Genomic DNA, 15000 nt, shown 5'->3' on the forward strand with positions numbered 1-15000 from the left:
GAGAACGCTGAGGATTGAACTATTCAGGGAAAGGATCGCACGCAGGAAAGAGCAAAGGTACGTATCTGTGTTTCATGCAGACAAAAGGCTACGTCCCTGGGTGGGCTTGAACCACCAACCTTTCGGTTAACAGCCGAACGCGCTAACCGATTGCGCCACAGAGACTGTTGACTGTATACATTTCCTGAGACTCAATATATGTCTTGACATGTGTGCGCCTGCCTGGAGCTTGTATTATATAAGGCGTCTTTATGCCATACAGCATTTGTCATTTGCTTAGTGTCTTGTTACTGTTGTAATTTATGATGTGTAGACTACTGTCTAATGGTGTTAGAGCCAGTATTACTACCGGTCACAGTGCATGAGACTCATACATGACTTTTCTCTTTGCCTGCTTAGCGTAGCTCCCTGCTCCTCTGTTTGCGTGCTACCAGCCCGTGAGGCGTGTGTCTTGCCCATCCCATCTTCACTGTGTTATGTTGGACTTGTCTTCTCTGTGAGCAGAGTCTCCTTCCCAGAGCAGGTGCTTTCTCTGAACTCTTGGCTTGTAAGACTGCTGGGAAAGGCCCTCCCTAGCCCCTCAGTCAGATAGATACATTTACCTGCAGAGCTCAGCTTGGGAGAAAGAGATTAGGCAGAGAGCACATAAGGGAAGGCCCACAGAGCACACTTTATTTTACATAAAAGCTCGGGCTTGTGGGAGGACAGGGACATGAGGGTTCTCATGGAAAGAAATCCCAGGAGTATTGATGGCTAGGCCCTGAAACACAACAATCCCGGAATGGCCAGGCACAAGATGCCTCTGCAATAGGCCTGACCCTAGGCTTCCGGAGTTCTTGATCTCCAGAGGCTCCAGTGATCTAAGCCCGACCAGGGCTGTGCCCGACCAGGGCGCGTTGGGATGGCGTTAGGGACGTGTAAAGGGGCGCAGGGCGCAGAACTCTGCCCGTTTCACCCCAGCATTTTGGGGAGGACACAGAATCTGGCAAAGCCAGTGGGAAGGATTTTCCAGGAGGAGAGTTCAGTGACATGATCTGAAACACAATAGTTCTGGTGATCTGGCGGGTGCATTCTGTGAGCCACTTCTGTCAGGAGCAGCCTGCCATCATGCCCTGATAACCACAACTCTAGTACCAAGCCAGTGACCTCAGAAAATGCAAAGACATTATTACTTATAGTCTCCTGCATCTGATTCTTGCCATCATCATGTGAAACGTTGGCGTTATCATGTCTGCTGCGCACACTTTGTTCATATGTGTACAATTTAAGTGTGTGAACCTGACCACTGTCTTGGACAGAGCTCTTGCTGTGAACACACCATGTGAAGCATTGGTGGTTCAGTGGTAGAATTCTCGCCTGCCACGCGGGAGGCCTGGGTTCGATTCCTGGCCAATGCAAGGTTGCTTTCTTTTGACTTTGTTTTCAAAATGATATATATGAACTCAGTGGGGAATAAAATGGTAAGCAGTGACCCCGACGTGATTTGAACACGCAACCTTCTGATCTGGAGTCAGACGCGCTACCGTTGCGCCACGAGGTCCTTACACTTGCAGCCTTCGATGCCAGATGAACAAATGCTGTGGGCCTTTTGACTTATTTTCCTCTGCTTATATGCCTACGGTTGTATTACAGGGCTTGGCCTTTTGTTTTCTATCCTAATTATTGAAATTGACTGCAGGTGCAGTGAGAACGCTGAGGATTGAACTATTCATGGAAAGGATCGCACGCAGGAAAGAGCAAAGGTACGTATCTGTGTTTCATGCAGACAAAAGGCTACGTCCCTGGGTGGGCTTGAACCACCAACCTTTCGGTTAACAGCCGAACGCGCTAACCGATTGCGCCACAGAGACTATTGACTGTATACATTTCCTGAGACTCAATATATGTCTTGACATGTGTGCGCCTGCCTGGAGCTTGTATTATATAAGGCGTCTTTATGCCATACAGCATTTGTCATTTGCTTAGTGTCTTGTTACTGTTGTAATTTATGATGTGTAGACTACTGTCTAATGGTGTTAGAGCCAGTATTACTACCGGTCACAGTGCATGAGACTCATACATGACTTTTCTCTTTGCCTGCTTAGCGTAGCTCCCTGCTCCTCTGTTTGCGTGCTACCAGCCCGTGAGGCGTGTGTCTTGCCCATCCCATCTTCACTGTGTTATGTTGGACTAGTCTTCTCTGTGAGCAGAGTCTCCTTCCCAGAGCAGGTGCTTTCTCTGAACTCTTGGCTTGTAAGACTGCTGGGAAAGGCCCTCCCTAGCCCCTCAGTCAGATAGATACATTTACCTGCAGAGCTCAGCTTGGGAGAAAGAGATTAGGCAGAGAGCACATAGGGGAAGGCCCACAGAGCACACTTTATTTTACATAAAAGCTCGGGCTTGTGGGAGGACAGGGACATGAGGGTTCTCATGGAAAGAAATCCCAGGAGTATTGATGGCTAGGCCCTGAAACACAACAATCCCGGAATGGCCAGGCACAAGATGCCTCTGCAATAGGCCTGACCCTAGGCTTCCGGAGTTCTTGATCTCCAGAGGCTCCAGTGATCTAAGCCCGACCAGGGCTGTGCCCGACCAGGGCGCGTTGGGATGGCGTTAGGGACGCGTAAAGGGGCGCAGGGCGCAGAACTCTGCCCGTTTCACCCCAGCATTTTGGGGAGGACACAGAATCTGGCAAAGCCAGTGGGAAGGATTTTCCAGGAGGAGAGTTCAGTGACATGATCTGAAACACAATAGTGCTGGTGATCTGGCGGGTGCATTCTGTGAGCCACTTCTGTCAGGAGCAGCCTGCCATCATGCCCTGATAACCACAACTCTAGTACCAAGCCAGTGACCTCAGCAAATGCAAAGACATTATTACTTATAGTCTCCTGCATCTGATTCTTGCCATCATCATGTGAAACGTTGGCGTTATCATGTCTGCTGCGCACACTTTGTTCATATGTGTACAATTTAAGTGTGTGAACCTGACCACTGTCTTGGACAGAGCTCTTGCTGTGAACACACCATGTGAAGCATTGGTGGTTCAGTGGTAGAATTCTCGCCTGCCACGTGGGAGGCCTGGGTTCGATTCCCGGCCAATGCAAGGTTGCTTTCTTTTGACTTTGTTTTCGAAATGATATATATGAACTCAGTGGGGAATAAAATGGTAAGCAGTGACCCCGACGTGATTTGAACACGCAACCTTCTGATCTGGAGTCAGACGCGCTACCGTTGCGCCACGAGGTCCTTACACTTGCAGCCTTTGATGCCAGATGAACAAATGCTGTGGGCCTTTTGACTTATTTTCCTCTGCTTATATGCCTACGGTTGTATTACAGGGCTTGGCCTTTTGTTTTCTATCCTAATTATTGAAATTGACTGCAGGTGCAGTGAGAACGCTGAGGATTGAACTATTCAGGGAAAGGATCGCACGCAGGAAAGAGCAAAGGTACGTATCTGTGTTTCATGCAGACAAAAGGCTACGTCCCTGGGTGGGCTTGAACCACCAACCTTTCGGTTAACAGCCGAACGCGCTAACCGATTGCGCCACAGAGACTATTGACTGTATTCATTTCCTGAGACTCAATATATGTCTTGACATGTGTGCGCCTGCCTGGAGCTTGTATTATATAAGGCGTCTTTATGCCATACAGCATTTGTCATTTGCTTAGTGTCTTGTTACTGTTGTAATTTATGATGTGTAGACTACTGTCTAATGGTGTTAGAGCCAGTATTACTACCGGTCACAGTGCATGAGACTCATACATGACTTTTCTCTTTGCCTGCTTAGCGTAGCTCCCTGCTCCTCTGTTTGCGTGCTACCAGCCCGTGAGGCGTGTGTCTTGCCCATCCCATCTTCACTGTGTTATATTGGACTTGTCTTCTCTGTGAGCAGAGTCTCCTTCCCAGAGCAGGTGCTTTCTCTGAACTCTTGGCTTGTAAGACTGCTGGGAAAGGCCCTCCCTAGCCCCTCAGTCAGATAGATACATTTACCTGCAGAGCTCAGCTTGGGAGAAAGAGATTAGGCAGAGAGCACATAGGGGAAGGCCCACAGAGCACACTTTATTTTACATAAAAGCTCGGGCTTGTGGGAGGACAGGGACATGAGGGTTCTCATGGAAAGAAATCCCAGGAGTATTGATGGCTAGGCCCTGAAACACAACAATCCCGGAATGGCCAGGCACAAGATGCCTCTGCAATAGGCCTGACCCTAGGCTTCCGGAGTTCTTGATCTCCAGAGGCTCCAGTGATCTAAGCCCGACCAGGGCTGTGCCCGACCAGGGCGCGTTGGGATGGCCTTAGGGACGCGTAAAGGGGCGCAGGGCGCAGAACTCTGCCCGTTTCACCCCAGCATTTTGGGGAGGACACAGAATCTGGCAAAGCCAGTGGGAAGGATTTTCCAGGAGGAGAGTTCAGTGACATGATCTGAAACACAATAGTGCTGGTGATCTGGCGGGTGCATTCTGTGAGCCACTTCTGTCAGGAGCAGCCTGCCATCATGCCCTGATAACCACAACTCTAGTACCAAGCCAGTGACCTCAGCAAATGCAAAGACATTATTACTTATAGTCTCCTGCATCTGATTCTTGCCATCATCATGTGAAACGTTGGCGTTATCATGTCTGCTGCGCACACTTTGTTCATATGTGTACAATTTAAGTGTGTGAACCTGACCACTGTCTTGGACAGAGCTCTTGCTGTGAACACACCATGTGAAGCATTGGTGGTTCAGTGGTAGAATTCTCGCCTGCCACGCGGGAGGCCCGGGTTCGATTCCCGGCCAATGCAAGGTTGCTTTCTTTTGACTTTGTTTTCGAAATGATATATATGAACTCAGTGGGGAATAAAATGGTAAGCAGTGACCCCGACGTGATTTGAACACGCAACCTTCTGATCTGGAGTCAGACGCGCTACCGTTGCGCCACGAGGTCCTTACACTTGCAGCCTTCGATGCCAGATGAACAAATGCTGTGGGCCTTTTGACTTATTTTCCTCTGCTTATATGCCTACGGTTGTATTACAGGGCTTGGCCTTTTGTTTTCTATCCTAATTATTGAAATTGACTGCAGGTGCAGTGAGAACGCTGAGGATTGAACTATTCAGGGAAAGGATCGCACGCAGGAAAGAGCAAATCTGTGTTTCATGCAGACAAAAGGCAACGTCCCTGGGTGGGCTTGAACCACTAACCTTTCGGTTAACAGCCGAACGCGCTAACCGATTGCGCCACAGAGACTATTGACTGTATACATTTCCTGAGACTCAATATATGTCTTGACATGTGTGCGCCTGCTTGGAGCTTGTATTATATAAGGCGTCTTTATGCCATACAGCATTTGTCATTTGCTTAGTGTCTTGTTACTGTTGTAATTTATGATGTGTAGACTACTGTCTAATGGTGTTAGAGCCAGTATTACTACCGGTCACAGTGCATGAGACTCATACATGACTTTTCTCTTTGCCTGCTTAGCGTAGCTCCCTGCTCCTCTGTTTGCGTGCTACCAGCCCGTGAGGCGTGTGTCTTGCCCATCCCATCTTCACTGTGTTATGTTGGACTTGTCTTCTCTGTGAGCAGAGTCTCCTTCCCAGAGCAGGTGCTTTCTCTGAACTCTTGGCTTGTAAGACTGCTGGGAAAGGCCCTCCCTAGCCCCTCAGTCAGATAGATACATTTACCTGCAGAGCTCAGCTTGGGAGAAAGAGATTAGGCAGAGAGCACATAGGGGAAGGCCCACAGAGCACACTTTATTTTACATAAAAGCTCGGGCTTGTGGGAGGACAGGGACATGAGGGTTCTCCTGGAAAGAAATCCCAGGAGTATTGATGGCTAGGCCCTGAAACACAACAATCCCGGAATGGCCAGGCACAAGATGCCTCTGCAATAGGCCTGACCCTAGGCTTCCGGAGTTCTTTATCTCCAGAGGCTCCAGTGATCTAAGCCCGACCAGGGCGCGTTGGGATGGCATTAGGGACGCGTAAAGGGGCGCAGGGCGCAGAACTCTGCCCGTTTCACCCCAGCATTTTGGGGAGGACACAGAATCTGGCAAAGCCAGTGGGAAGGATTTTCCAGGAGGAGAGTTCAGTGACATGATCTGAAACACAATAGTGCTGGTGATCTGGCAGGTGCATTCTGTGAGCCACTTCTGTCAGGAGCAGCCTGCCATCATGCCCTGATAACCACAACTCTAGTACCAAGCCAGTGACCTCAGCAAATGCAAAGACATTATTACTTATAGTCTCCTGCATCTGATTCTTGCCATCATCATGTGAAACGTTGGCGTTATCATGTCTGCTGCGCACACTTTGTTCATATGTGTACAATTTAAGTGTGTGAACCTGACCACTGTCTTGGACAGAGCTCTTGCTGTGAACACACCATGTGAAGCATTGGTGGTTCAGTGGTAGAATTCTCGCCTGCCACGCGGGAGGCCCGGGTTCGATTCCCGGCCAATGCAAGGTTGCTTTCTTTTGACTTTGTTTTCGAAATGATATATATGAACTCAGTGGGGAATAAAATGGTAAGCAGTGACCCCGACGTGATTTGAACACGCAACCTTCTGATCTGGAGTCAGACGCGCTACCGTTGCGCCACGAGGTCCTTACACTTGCAGCCTTCGATGCCAGATGAACAAATGCTGTGGGCCTTTTGACTTATTTTCCTCTGCTTATATGCCTACGGTTGTATTACAGGGCTTGGCCTTTTGTTTTCTATCCTAATTATTGAAATTGACTGCAGGTGCAGTGAGAACGCTGAGGATTGAACTATTCAGGGAAAGGATCGCACGCAGGAAAGAGCAAAGGTACGTATCTGTGTTTCATGCAGACAAAAGGCTACGTCCCTGGGTGGGCTTGAACCACCAACCTTTCGGTTAACAGCCGAACGCGCTAACCGATTGCGCCACAGAGACTATTGACTGTATACATTTCCTGAGACTCAATATATGTCTTGACATGTGTGCGCCTGCCTGGAGCTTGTATTATATAAGGCGTCTTTATGCCATACAGCATTTGTCATTTGCTTAGTGTCTTGTTACTGTTGTAATTTATGATGTGTAGACTACTGTCTAATGGTGTTAGAGCCAGTATTACTACCGGTCACAGTGCATGAGACTCATACATGACTTTTCTCTTTGCCTGCTTAGCGTAGCTCCCTGCTCCTCTGTTTGCGTGCTACCAGCCCGTGAGGCGTGTGTCTTGCCCATCCCATCTTCACTGTGTTATGTTGGACTTGTCTTCTCTGTGAGCAGAGTCTCCTTCCCAGAGCAGGTGCTTTCTCTGAACTCTTGGCTTGTAAGACTGCTGGGAAAGGCCCTCCCTAGCCCCTCAGTCAGATAGATACATTTACCTGCAGAGCTCAGCTTGGGAGAAAGAGATTAGGCAGAGAGCACATAGGGGAAGGCCCACAGAGCACACTTTATTTTACATAAAAGCTCGGGCTTGTGGGAGGACAGGGACATGAGGGTTCTCATGGAAAGAAATCCCAGGAGTATTGATGGCTAGGCCCTGAAACACAACAATCCCGGAATGGCCAGGCACAAGATGCCTCTGCAATAGGCCTGACCCTAGGCTTCCGGAGTTCTTGATCTCCAGAGGCTCCAGTGATCTAAGCCCGACCAGGGCTGTGCCCGACCAGGGCGCGTTGGGATGGCGTTAGGGACGTGTAAAGGGGCGCAGGGCGCAGAACTCTGCCCGTTTCACCCCAGCATTTTGGGGAGGACACAGAATCTGGCAAAGCCAGTGGGAAGGATTTTCCAGGAGGAGAGTTCAGTGACATGATCTGAAACACAATAGTTCTGGTGATCTGGCGGGTGCATTCTGTGAGCCACTTCTGTCAGGAGCAGCCTGCCATCATGCCCTGATAACCACAACTCTAGTACCAAGCCAGTGACCTCAGCAAATGCAAAGACATTATTACTTATAGTCTCCTGCATCTGATTCTTGCCATCATCATGTGAAACGTTGGCGTTATCATGTCTGCTGCGCACACTTTGTTCATATGTGTACAATTTAAGTGTGTGAACCTGACCACTGTCTTGGACAGAGCTCTTGCTGTGAACACACCATGTGAAGCATTGGTGGTTCAGTGGTAGAATTCTCGCCTGCCACGCGGGAGGCCCGGGTTCGATTCCCGGCCAATGAAAGGTTGCTTTCTTTTGACTTTGTTTTCGAAATGATATATATGAACTCAGTGGGGAATAAAATGGTAAGCAGTGACCCCGACGTGATTTGAACACGCAAGCTTCTGATCTGGAGTCAGACGCGCTCCCGTTGCGCCACGAGGTCCTTACACTTGCAGCCTTCGATGCCAGATGAACAAATGCTGTGGGCCTTTTGACTTATTTTCCTCTGCTTATATGCCTACGGTTGTATTACAGGGCTTGGCCTTTTGTTTTCTATCCTAATTATTGAAATTGACTGCAGGTGCAGTGAGAACGCTGAGGATTGAACTATTCAGGGAAAGGATCGCATGCAGGAAAGAGCAAAGGTACGTATCTGTGTTTCATGCAGACAAAAGGCTACGTCCTTGGGTGGGCTTGAACCACCAACCTTTCGGTTAACAGCCGAACGCGCTAACCGATTGCGCCACAGAGACTATTGACTGTATACATTTCCTGAGACTCAATATATGTCTTGACATGTGTGCGCCTGCCTGGAGCTTGTATTATATAAGGCGTCTTTATGCCATACAGCATTTGTCATTTGCTTAGTGTCTTGTTACTGTTGTAATTTATGATGTGTAGACTACTGTCTAATGGTGTTAGAGCCAGTATTACTACCGGTCACAGTGCATGAGACTCATACATGACTTTTCTCTTTGCCTGCTTAGCGTAGCTCCCTGCTCCTCTGTTTGCGTGCTACCAGCCCGTGAGGCGTGTGTCTTGCCCATCCCATCTTCACTGTGTTATGTTGGACTTGTCTTCTCTGTGAGCAGAGTCTCCTTCCCAGAGCAGGTGCTTTCTCTGAACTCTTGGCTTGTAAGACTGCTGGGAAAGGCCCTCCCTAGCCCCTCAGTCAGATAGATACATTTACCTGCAGAGCTCAGCTTGGGAGAAAGAGATTAGGCAGAGAGCACATAGGGGAAGGCCCACAGAGCACACTTTATTTTACATAAAAGCTCGGGCTTGTGGGAGGACAGGGACATGAGGGTTCTCATGGAAAGAAATCCCAGGAGTATTGATGGCTAGGCCCTGAAACACAACAATCCCGGAATGGCCAGGCACAAGATGCCTCTGCAATAGGCCTGACCCTAGGCTTCCGGAGTTCTTGATCTCCAGAGGCTCCAGTGATCTAAGCCCGACCAGGGCTGTGCCCGACCAGGGCGCGTTGGGATGGCGTTAGGGACGCGTAAAGGGGCGCAGGGCGCAGAACTCTGCCCGTTTCACCCCAGCATTTTGGGGAGGACACAGAATCTGGCAAAGCCAGTGGGAAGGATTTTCCAGGAGGAGAGTTCAGTGACATGATCTGAAACACAATAGTGCTGGTGATCTGGCGGGTGCATTCTGTGAGCCACTTCTGTCAGGAGCAGCCTGCCATCATGCCCTGATAACCACAACTCTAGTACCAAGCCAGTGACCTCAGCAAATGCAAAGACATTATTACTTATAGTCTCCTGCATCTGATTCTTGCCATCATCATGTGAAACGTTGGCGTTATCATGTCTGCTGCGCACACTTTGTTCATATGTGTACAATTTAAGTGTGTGAACCTGACCACTGTCTTGGACAGAGCTCTTGCTGTGAACACACCATGTGAAGCATTGGTGGTTCAGTGGTAGAATTCTCGCCTGCCACGCGGGAGGCCTGGGTTCGATTCCCGGCCAATGCAAGGTTGCTTTCTTTTGACTTTGTTTTCGAAATGATATATATGAACTCAGTGGGGAATAAAATGGTAAGCAGTGACCCCGACGTGATTTGAACACGCAACCTTCTGATCTGGAGTCAGACGCGCTACTGTTGCGCCACGAGGTCCTTACACTTGCAGCCTTTGATGCCAGATGAACAAATGCTGTGGGCCTTTTGACTTATTTTCCTCTGCTTATATGCCTACGGTTGTATTACAGGGCTTGGCCTTTTGTTTTCTATCCTAATTATTGAAATTGACTGCAGGTGCAGTGAGAACGCTGAGGATTGAACTATTCAGGGAAAGGATCGCACGCAGGAAAGAGCAAAGGTACGTATCTGTGTTTCATGCAGACAAAAGGCTACGTCCCTGGGTGGGCTTGAACCACCAACCTTTCGGTTAACAGCCGAACGCGCTAACCGATTGCGCCACAGAGACTATTGACTGTATACATTTCCTGAGACTCAATATATGTCTTGACATGTGTGCGCCTGCCTGGAGCTTGTATTATATAAGGCGTCTTTATGCCATACAGCATTTGTCATTTGCTTAGTGTCTTGTTACTGTTGTAATTTATGATGTGTAGACTACTGTCTAATGGTGTTAGAGCCAGTATTACTACCGGTCACAGTGCATGAGACTCATACATGACTTTTCTCTTTGCCTGCTTAGCGTAGCTCCCTGCTCCTCTGTTTGCGTGCTACCAGCCCGTGAGGCGTGTGTCTTGCCCATCCCATCTTCACTGTGTTATGTTGGACTTGTCTTCTCTGTGAGCAGAGTCTCCTTCCCAGAGCAGGTGCTTTCTCTGAACTCTTGGCTTGTAAGACTGCTGGGAAAGGCCCTCCCTAGCCCCTCAGTCAGATAGATACATTTACCTGCAGAGCTCAGCTTGGGAGAAAGAGATTAGGCAGAGAGCACATAGGGGAAGGCCCACAGAGCACACTTTATTTTACATAAAAGCTCGGGCTTGTGGGAGGACAGGGACATGAGGGTTCTCATGGAAAGAAATCCCAGGAGTATTGATGGCTAGGCCCTGAAACACAACAATCCCGGAATGGCCAGGCACAAGATGCCTCTGCAATAGGCCTGACCCTAGGCTTCCGGAGTTCTTGATTTCCAGAGGCTCCAGTGATCTAAGCCCGACCAGGGCTGTGCCCGACCAGGGCGCGTTGGGAGCGCGTTAGGGGCGCAGGGCGCAGAACTCTGCCCGTTTCACCCCAGCATTTTGGGGAGGACACAGAATCTGGCAAAGCCAGTGGGAAGGATTTTCCAGGAGGAGAGTTCAGTGACATGATCTGAAACACAATAGTGCTGGTGATCTGGCGGGTGCATTCTGTGAGCCACTTCTGTCAGGAGCAGCCTGCCATCATGCCCTGATAACCACAACTCTAGTACCAAGCCAGTGACCTCAGCAAATGCAAAGACATTATTACTTATAGTCTCCTGCATCTGATTCTTGCCATCATCATGTGAAACGTTGGCGTTATCATGTCTGCTGCGCACACTTTGTTCATTTGTGTACAATTTAAGTGTGTGAACCTGACCACTGTCTTGGACAGAGCTCTGCCTATGAACACACCATGTGAAGCATTGGTGGTTCAGTGGTAGAATTCTCGCCTGCCACGCGGGAGGCCCGGGTTCGATTCCCGGCCAATGCAAGGTTGCTTTCTTTTGACTTTGTTTTCGAAATGATATATATGAACTCAGTGGGGAATAAAATGGTAAGCAGTGACCCCGACGTGATTTGAACACGCAACCTTCTGATCTGGAGTCAGACGCGCTACCGTTGCGCCACGAGGTCCTTACACTTGCAGCCTTCGATGCCAGATGAACAAATGCTGTGGGCCTTTTGACTTATTTTCCTCTGCTTATATGCCTACGGTTGTATTACAGGGCTTGGCCTTTTGTTTTCTATCCTAATTATTGAAATTGACTGCAGGTGCAGTGAGAAGCTGAGGATTGAACTATTCAGGGAAAGGATCGCACGCAGGAAAGAGCAAATCTGTGTTTCATGCAGACAAAAGGCAACGTCCCTGGGTGGGCTTGAACCACCAACCTTTCGGTTAACAGCCGAACGCGCTAACCGATTGCGCCACAGAGACTATTGACTGTATACATTTCCTGAGACTCAATATATGTATTGACATGTGTGCGCCTGCTTGGAGCTTGTATTATATAAGGCGTCATTATGCCATACAGCATTTGTCATTTGCTTAGTGTCTTGTTACTGTTGTAATTTATGATGTGTAGACTACTGTCTAATGGTGTTAGAGCCAGTATTACTACCGGTCACAGTGCATGAGACTCATACATGACTTTTCTCTTTGCCTGCTTAGCGTAGCTCCCTGCTCCTCTGTTTGCGTGCTACCAGCCCGTGAGGCGTGTGTCTTGCCCATCCCATCTTCACTGTGTTATGTTGGACTTGTCTTCTCTGTGAGCAGAGTCTCCTTCCCAGAGCAGGTGCTTTCTCTGAACTCTTGGCTTGTAAGACTGCTGGGAAAGGCCCTCCCTAGCCCCTCAGTAAGATAGATACATTTACCTGCAGAGCTCAGCTTGGGAGAAAGAGATTAGGCAGAGAGCACATAGGGGAAGGCCCACAGAGCACACTTTATTTTACATAAAAGCTCGGGCTTGTGGGAGGACAGGGGCATGAGGGTTCTCCTGGAAAGAAATCCCAGGAGTATTGATGGCTAGGCCCTGAAACACAACAATCCCGGAATGGCCAGGCACAAGATGCCTCTGCAATAGGCCTGACCCTAGGCTTCCGGAGTTCTTGATCTCCAGAGGCTCCAGTGATCTAAGCCCGACCAGGGCGTGTTGGGATGGCATTAGGGACGCGTAAAGGGGCGCAGGGCGCAGAACTCTGCCCGTTTCACCCCAGCATTTTGGGGAGGACACAGAATCTGGCAAAGCCAGTGGGAAGGATTTTCCAGGAGGAGAGTTCAGTGACATGATCTGAAACACAATAGTGCTGGTGATCTGGCGGGTGCATTCTGTGAGCCACTTCTGTCAGGAGCAGCCTGCCATCATGCCCTGATAACCACAACTCTAGTACCAAGCCAGTGACCTCAGCAAATGCAAAGACATTATTACTTATAGTCTCCTGCATCTGATTCTTGCCATCATCATGTGAAACGTTGGCGTTATCATGTCTGCTGCGCACACTTTGTTCATATGTGTACAATTTAAGTGTGTGAACCTGACCACTGTCTTGGACAGAGCTCTTGCTGTGAACACACCATGTGAAGCATTGGTGGTTCAGTGGTAGAATTCTCGCCTGCCACGCGGGAGGCCCGGGTTCGATTCCCGGCCAATGCAAGGTTGCTTTCTTTTGACTTTGTTTTCGAAATGATATATATGAACTCAGTGGGGAATAAAATGGTAAGCAGTGACCCCGACGTGATTTGAACACGCAACCTTCTGATCTGGAGTCAGACGCGCTACCGTTGCGCCACGAGGTCCTTACACTTGCAGCCTTCGATGCCAGATGAACAAATGCTGTGGGCCTTTTGACTTATTTTCCTCTGCTTATATGCCTACGGTTGTATTACAGGGCTTGGCCTTTTGTTTTCTATCCTAATTATTGAAATTGACTGCAGGTGCAGTGAGAACGCTGAGGATTGAACTATTCAGGGAAAGGATCACACGCAGGAAAGAGCAAAGGTACGTATCTGTGTTTCATGCAGACAAAAGGCTACGTCCCTGGGTGGGCTTGAACCACCAACCTTTCGGTTAACAGCCGAACGCGCTAACCGATTGTGCCACAGAGACTATTGACTGTATACATTTCCTGAGACTCAATATATGTCTTGACATGTGTGCGCCTGCCTGGAGCTTGTATTATATAAGGCGTCTTTATGCCATACAGCATTTGTCATTTGCTTAGTGTCTTGTTACTGTTGTAATTTATGATGTGTAGACTACTGTCTAATGGTGTTAGAGCCAGTATTACTACCGGTCACAGTGCATGAGACTCATACATGACTTTTCTCTTTGCCTGCTTAGCGTAGCTCCCTGCTCCTCTGTTTGCGTGCTACCAGCCCGTGAGGCGTGTGTCTTGCCCATCCCATCTTCACTGTGTTATGTTGGACTTGTCTTCTCTGTGAGCAGAGTCTCCTTCCCAGAGCAGGTGCTTTCTCTGAACTCTTGGCTTGTAGGACTGCTGGGAAAGGCCCTCCCTAGCCCCTCAGTCAGATAGATACATTTACCTGCAGAGCTCAGCTTGGGAGAAAGAGATTAGGCAGAGAGCACATAGGGGAAGGCCCACAGAGCACACTTTATTTTACATAAAAGCTCGGGCTTGTGGGAGGACAGGGACATGAGGGTTCTCATGGAAAGAAATCCCAGGAGTATTGATGGCTAGGCCCTGAAACACAACAATCCCGGAATGGCCAGGCACAAGATGCCTCTGCAATAGGCCTGACCCTAGGCTTCCGGAGTTCTTGATTTCCAGAGGCTCCAGTGATCTAAGCCCGACCAGGGCTGTGCCCGACCAGGGCGCGTTGGGATGGCGTTAGGGACGCGTAAAGGGGCGCAGGGCGCAGAACTCTGCCCGTTTCACCCCAGCATTTTGGGGAGGACACAGAATCTGGCAAAGCCAGTGGGAAGGATTTTCCAGGAGGAGAGTTCAGTGACATGATCTGAAACACAATAGTGCTGGTGATCTGGCGGGTGCATTCTGTGAGCCACTTCTGTCAGGAGCAGCCTGCCATCATGCCCTGATAACCACAACTCTAGTACCAAGCCAGTGACCTCAGCAAATGCAAAGACATTATTACTTATAGTCTCCTGCATCTGATTCTTGCCATCATCATGTGAAACGTTGGCGTTATCATGTCTGCTGCGCACACTTTGTTCATATGTGTACAATTTAAGTGTGTGAACCTGACCACTGTCTTGGACAGAGCTCTTGCTGTGAACACACCATGTGAAGCATTGGTGGTTCAGTGGTAGAATTCTCTCCTGCCACGCGGGAGGCCCGGGTTCGATTCCCGGCCAATGCAAGGTTGCTTTCTTTTGACTTTGTTTTCGAAATGATATATATGAACTCAGTGGGGAATAAAATGGTAAGCAGTGACCCCGACGTGATTTGAACACGCAACCTTCTGATCTGGAGTCAGACGCGCTACCGTTGCGCCACGAAGTCCTTACACTTGCAGCCTTCGATGCCAGATGAACAAATGCTGT

General features: G+C 49.1%; 27 non-coding genes across 27 annotated transcripts; 9 read left to right on the forward strand and 18 right to left on the reverse strand.

Moving 5' to 3' along the window:
- Positions 1-91: 91 nt before the first annotated feature.
- On the reverse strand, positions 92-165 carry TRNAN-GUU (transfer RNA asparagine (anticodon GUU)). Its single transcript has one exon. It is a non-coding gene; the product is annotated as a tRNA-Asn (tRNA).
- Positions 166-1326: 1161 nt separating this feature from the next.
- Positions 1327-1397, forward strand: TRNAG-GCC (transfer RNA glycine (anticodon GCC)). The gene has a single exon. It is a non-coding gene; the product is annotated as a tRNA-Gly (tRNA).
- A 71-nt stretch (positions 1398-1468) lies between these two features.
- On the reverse strand, positions 1469-1540 carry TRNAW-CCA (transfer RNA tryptophan (anticodon CCA)). Its single transcript has one exon. It is a non-coding gene; the product is annotated as a tRNA-Trp (tRNA).
- A 236-nt stretch (positions 1541-1776) lies between these two features.
- On the reverse strand, positions 1777-1850 carry TRNAN-GUU (transfer RNA asparagine (anticodon GUU)). Its single transcript has one exon. It is a non-coding gene; the product is annotated as a tRNA-Asn (tRNA).
- Positions 1851-3011: 1161 nt separating this feature from the next.
- On the forward strand, positions 3012-3082 carry TRNAG-GCC (transfer RNA glycine (anticodon GCC)). The gene has a single exon. It is a non-coding gene; the product is annotated as a tRNA-Gly (tRNA).
- Positions 3083-3153: 71 nt separating this feature from the next.
- On the reverse strand, positions 3154-3225 carry TRNAW-CCA (transfer RNA tryptophan (anticodon CCA)). The gene has a single exon. It is a non-coding gene; the product is annotated as a tRNA-Trp (tRNA).
- A 236-nt stretch (positions 3226-3461) lies between these two features.
- TRNAN-GUU (transfer RNA asparagine (anticodon GUU)) lies at positions 3462-3535 on the reverse strand. The gene has a single exon. It is a non-coding gene; the product is annotated as a tRNA-Asn (tRNA).
- Positions 3536-4696: 1161 nt separating this feature from the next.
- Positions 4697-4767, forward strand: TRNAG-GCC (transfer RNA glycine (anticodon GCC)). Its single transcript has one exon. It is a non-coding gene; the product is annotated as a tRNA-Gly (tRNA).
- Positions 4768-4838: 71 nt separating this feature from the next.
- TRNAW-CCA (transfer RNA tryptophan (anticodon CCA)) lies at positions 4839-4910 on the reverse strand. Its single transcript has one exon. It is a non-coding gene; the product is annotated as a tRNA-Trp (tRNA).
- Positions 4911-5138: 228 nt separating this feature from the next.
- TRNAN-GUU (transfer RNA asparagine (anticodon GUU)) lies at positions 5139-5212 on the reverse strand. The gene has a single exon. It is a non-coding gene; the product is annotated as a tRNA-Asn (tRNA).
- Positions 5213-6357: 1145 nt separating this feature from the next.
- Positions 6358-6428, forward strand: TRNAG-GCC (transfer RNA glycine (anticodon GCC)). Its single transcript has one exon. It is a non-coding gene; the product is annotated as a tRNA-Gly (tRNA).
- Positions 6429-6499: 71 nt separating this feature from the next.
- TRNAW-CCA (transfer RNA tryptophan (anticodon CCA)) lies at positions 6500-6571 on the reverse strand. Its single transcript has one exon. It is a non-coding gene; the product is annotated as a tRNA-Trp (tRNA).
- A 236-nt stretch (positions 6572-6807) lies between these two features.
- Positions 6808-6881, reverse strand: TRNAN-GUU (transfer RNA asparagine (anticodon GUU)). Its single transcript has one exon. It is a non-coding gene; the product is annotated as a tRNA-Asn (tRNA).
- Positions 6882-8042: 1161 nt separating this feature from the next.
- Positions 8043-8113, forward strand: TRNAG-GCC (transfer RNA glycine (anticodon GCC)). The gene has a single exon. It is a non-coding gene; the product is annotated as a tRNA-Gly (tRNA).
- A 71-nt stretch (positions 8114-8184) lies between these two features.
- Positions 8185-8256, reverse strand: TRNAW-CCA (transfer RNA tryptophan (anticodon CCA)). Its single transcript has one exon. It is a non-coding gene; the product is annotated as a tRNA-Trp (tRNA).
- Positions 8257-8492: 236 nt separating this feature from the next.
- Positions 8493-8566, reverse strand: TRNAN-GUU (transfer RNA asparagine (anticodon GUU)). The gene has a single exon. It is a non-coding gene; the product is annotated as a tRNA-Asn (tRNA).
- A 1161-nt stretch (positions 8567-9727) lies between these two features.
- On the forward strand, positions 9728-9798 carry TRNAG-GCC (transfer RNA glycine (anticodon GCC)). Its single transcript has one exon. It is a non-coding gene; the product is annotated as a tRNA-Gly (tRNA).
- Positions 9799-9869: 71 nt separating this feature from the next.
- Positions 9870-9941, reverse strand: TRNAW-CCA (transfer RNA tryptophan (anticodon CCA)). Its single transcript has one exon. It is a non-coding gene; the product is annotated as a tRNA-Trp (tRNA).
- A 236-nt stretch (positions 9942-10177) lies between these two features.
- TRNAN-GUU (transfer RNA asparagine (anticodon GUU)) lies at positions 10178-10251 on the reverse strand. Its single transcript has one exon. It is a non-coding gene; the product is annotated as a tRNA-Asn (tRNA).
- A 1149-nt stretch (positions 10252-11400) lies between these two features.
- On the forward strand, positions 11401-11471 carry TRNAG-GCC (transfer RNA glycine (anticodon GCC)). The gene has a single exon. It is a non-coding gene; the product is annotated as a tRNA-Gly (tRNA).
- A 71-nt stretch (positions 11472-11542) lies between these two features.
- Positions 11543-11614, reverse strand: TRNAW-CCA (transfer RNA tryptophan (anticodon CCA)). The gene has a single exon. It is a non-coding gene; the product is annotated as a tRNA-Trp (tRNA).
- Positions 11615-11841: 227 nt separating this feature from the next.
- TRNAN-GUU (transfer RNA asparagine (anticodon GUU)) lies at positions 11842-11915 on the reverse strand. The gene has a single exon. It is a non-coding gene; the product is annotated as a tRNA-Asn (tRNA).
- Positions 11916-13060: 1145 nt separating this feature from the next.
- TRNAG-GCC (transfer RNA glycine (anticodon GCC)) lies at positions 13061-13131 on the forward strand. The gene has a single exon. It is a non-coding gene; the product is annotated as a tRNA-Gly (tRNA).
- Positions 13132-13202: 71 nt separating this feature from the next.
- Positions 13203-13274, reverse strand: TRNAW-CCA (transfer RNA tryptophan (anticodon CCA)). The gene has a single exon. It is a non-coding gene; the product is annotated as a tRNA-Trp (tRNA).
- Positions 13275-13510: 236 nt separating this feature from the next.
- On the reverse strand, positions 13511-13584 carry TRNAN-GUU (transfer RNA asparagine (anticodon GUU)). The gene has a single exon. It is a non-coding gene; the product is annotated as a tRNA-Asn (tRNA).
- A 1161-nt stretch (positions 13585-14745) lies between these two features.
- On the forward strand, positions 14746-14816 carry TRNAG-GCC (transfer RNA glycine (anticodon GCC)). Its single transcript has one exon. It is a non-coding gene; the product is annotated as a tRNA-Gly (tRNA).
- Positions 14817-14887: 71 nt separating this feature from the next.
- Positions 14888-14959, reverse strand: TRNAW-CCA (transfer RNA tryptophan (anticodon CCA)). Its single transcript has one exon. It is a non-coding gene; the product is annotated as a tRNA-Trp (tRNA).
- Between the last annotated feature and the right edge of the window lie 41 nt (positions 14960-15000).

The sequence above is a fragment of the Lissotriton vulgaris genome, chromosome 1_1 (assembly GCF_964263255.1).
Source record: "Lissotriton vulgaris chromosome 1_1, aLisVul1.2, whole genome shotgun sequence".
In the NCBI taxonomy this organism is placed as follows: Eukaryota; Metazoa; Chordata; class Amphibia; order Caudata; family Salamandridae; genus Lissotriton; species Lissotriton vulgaris.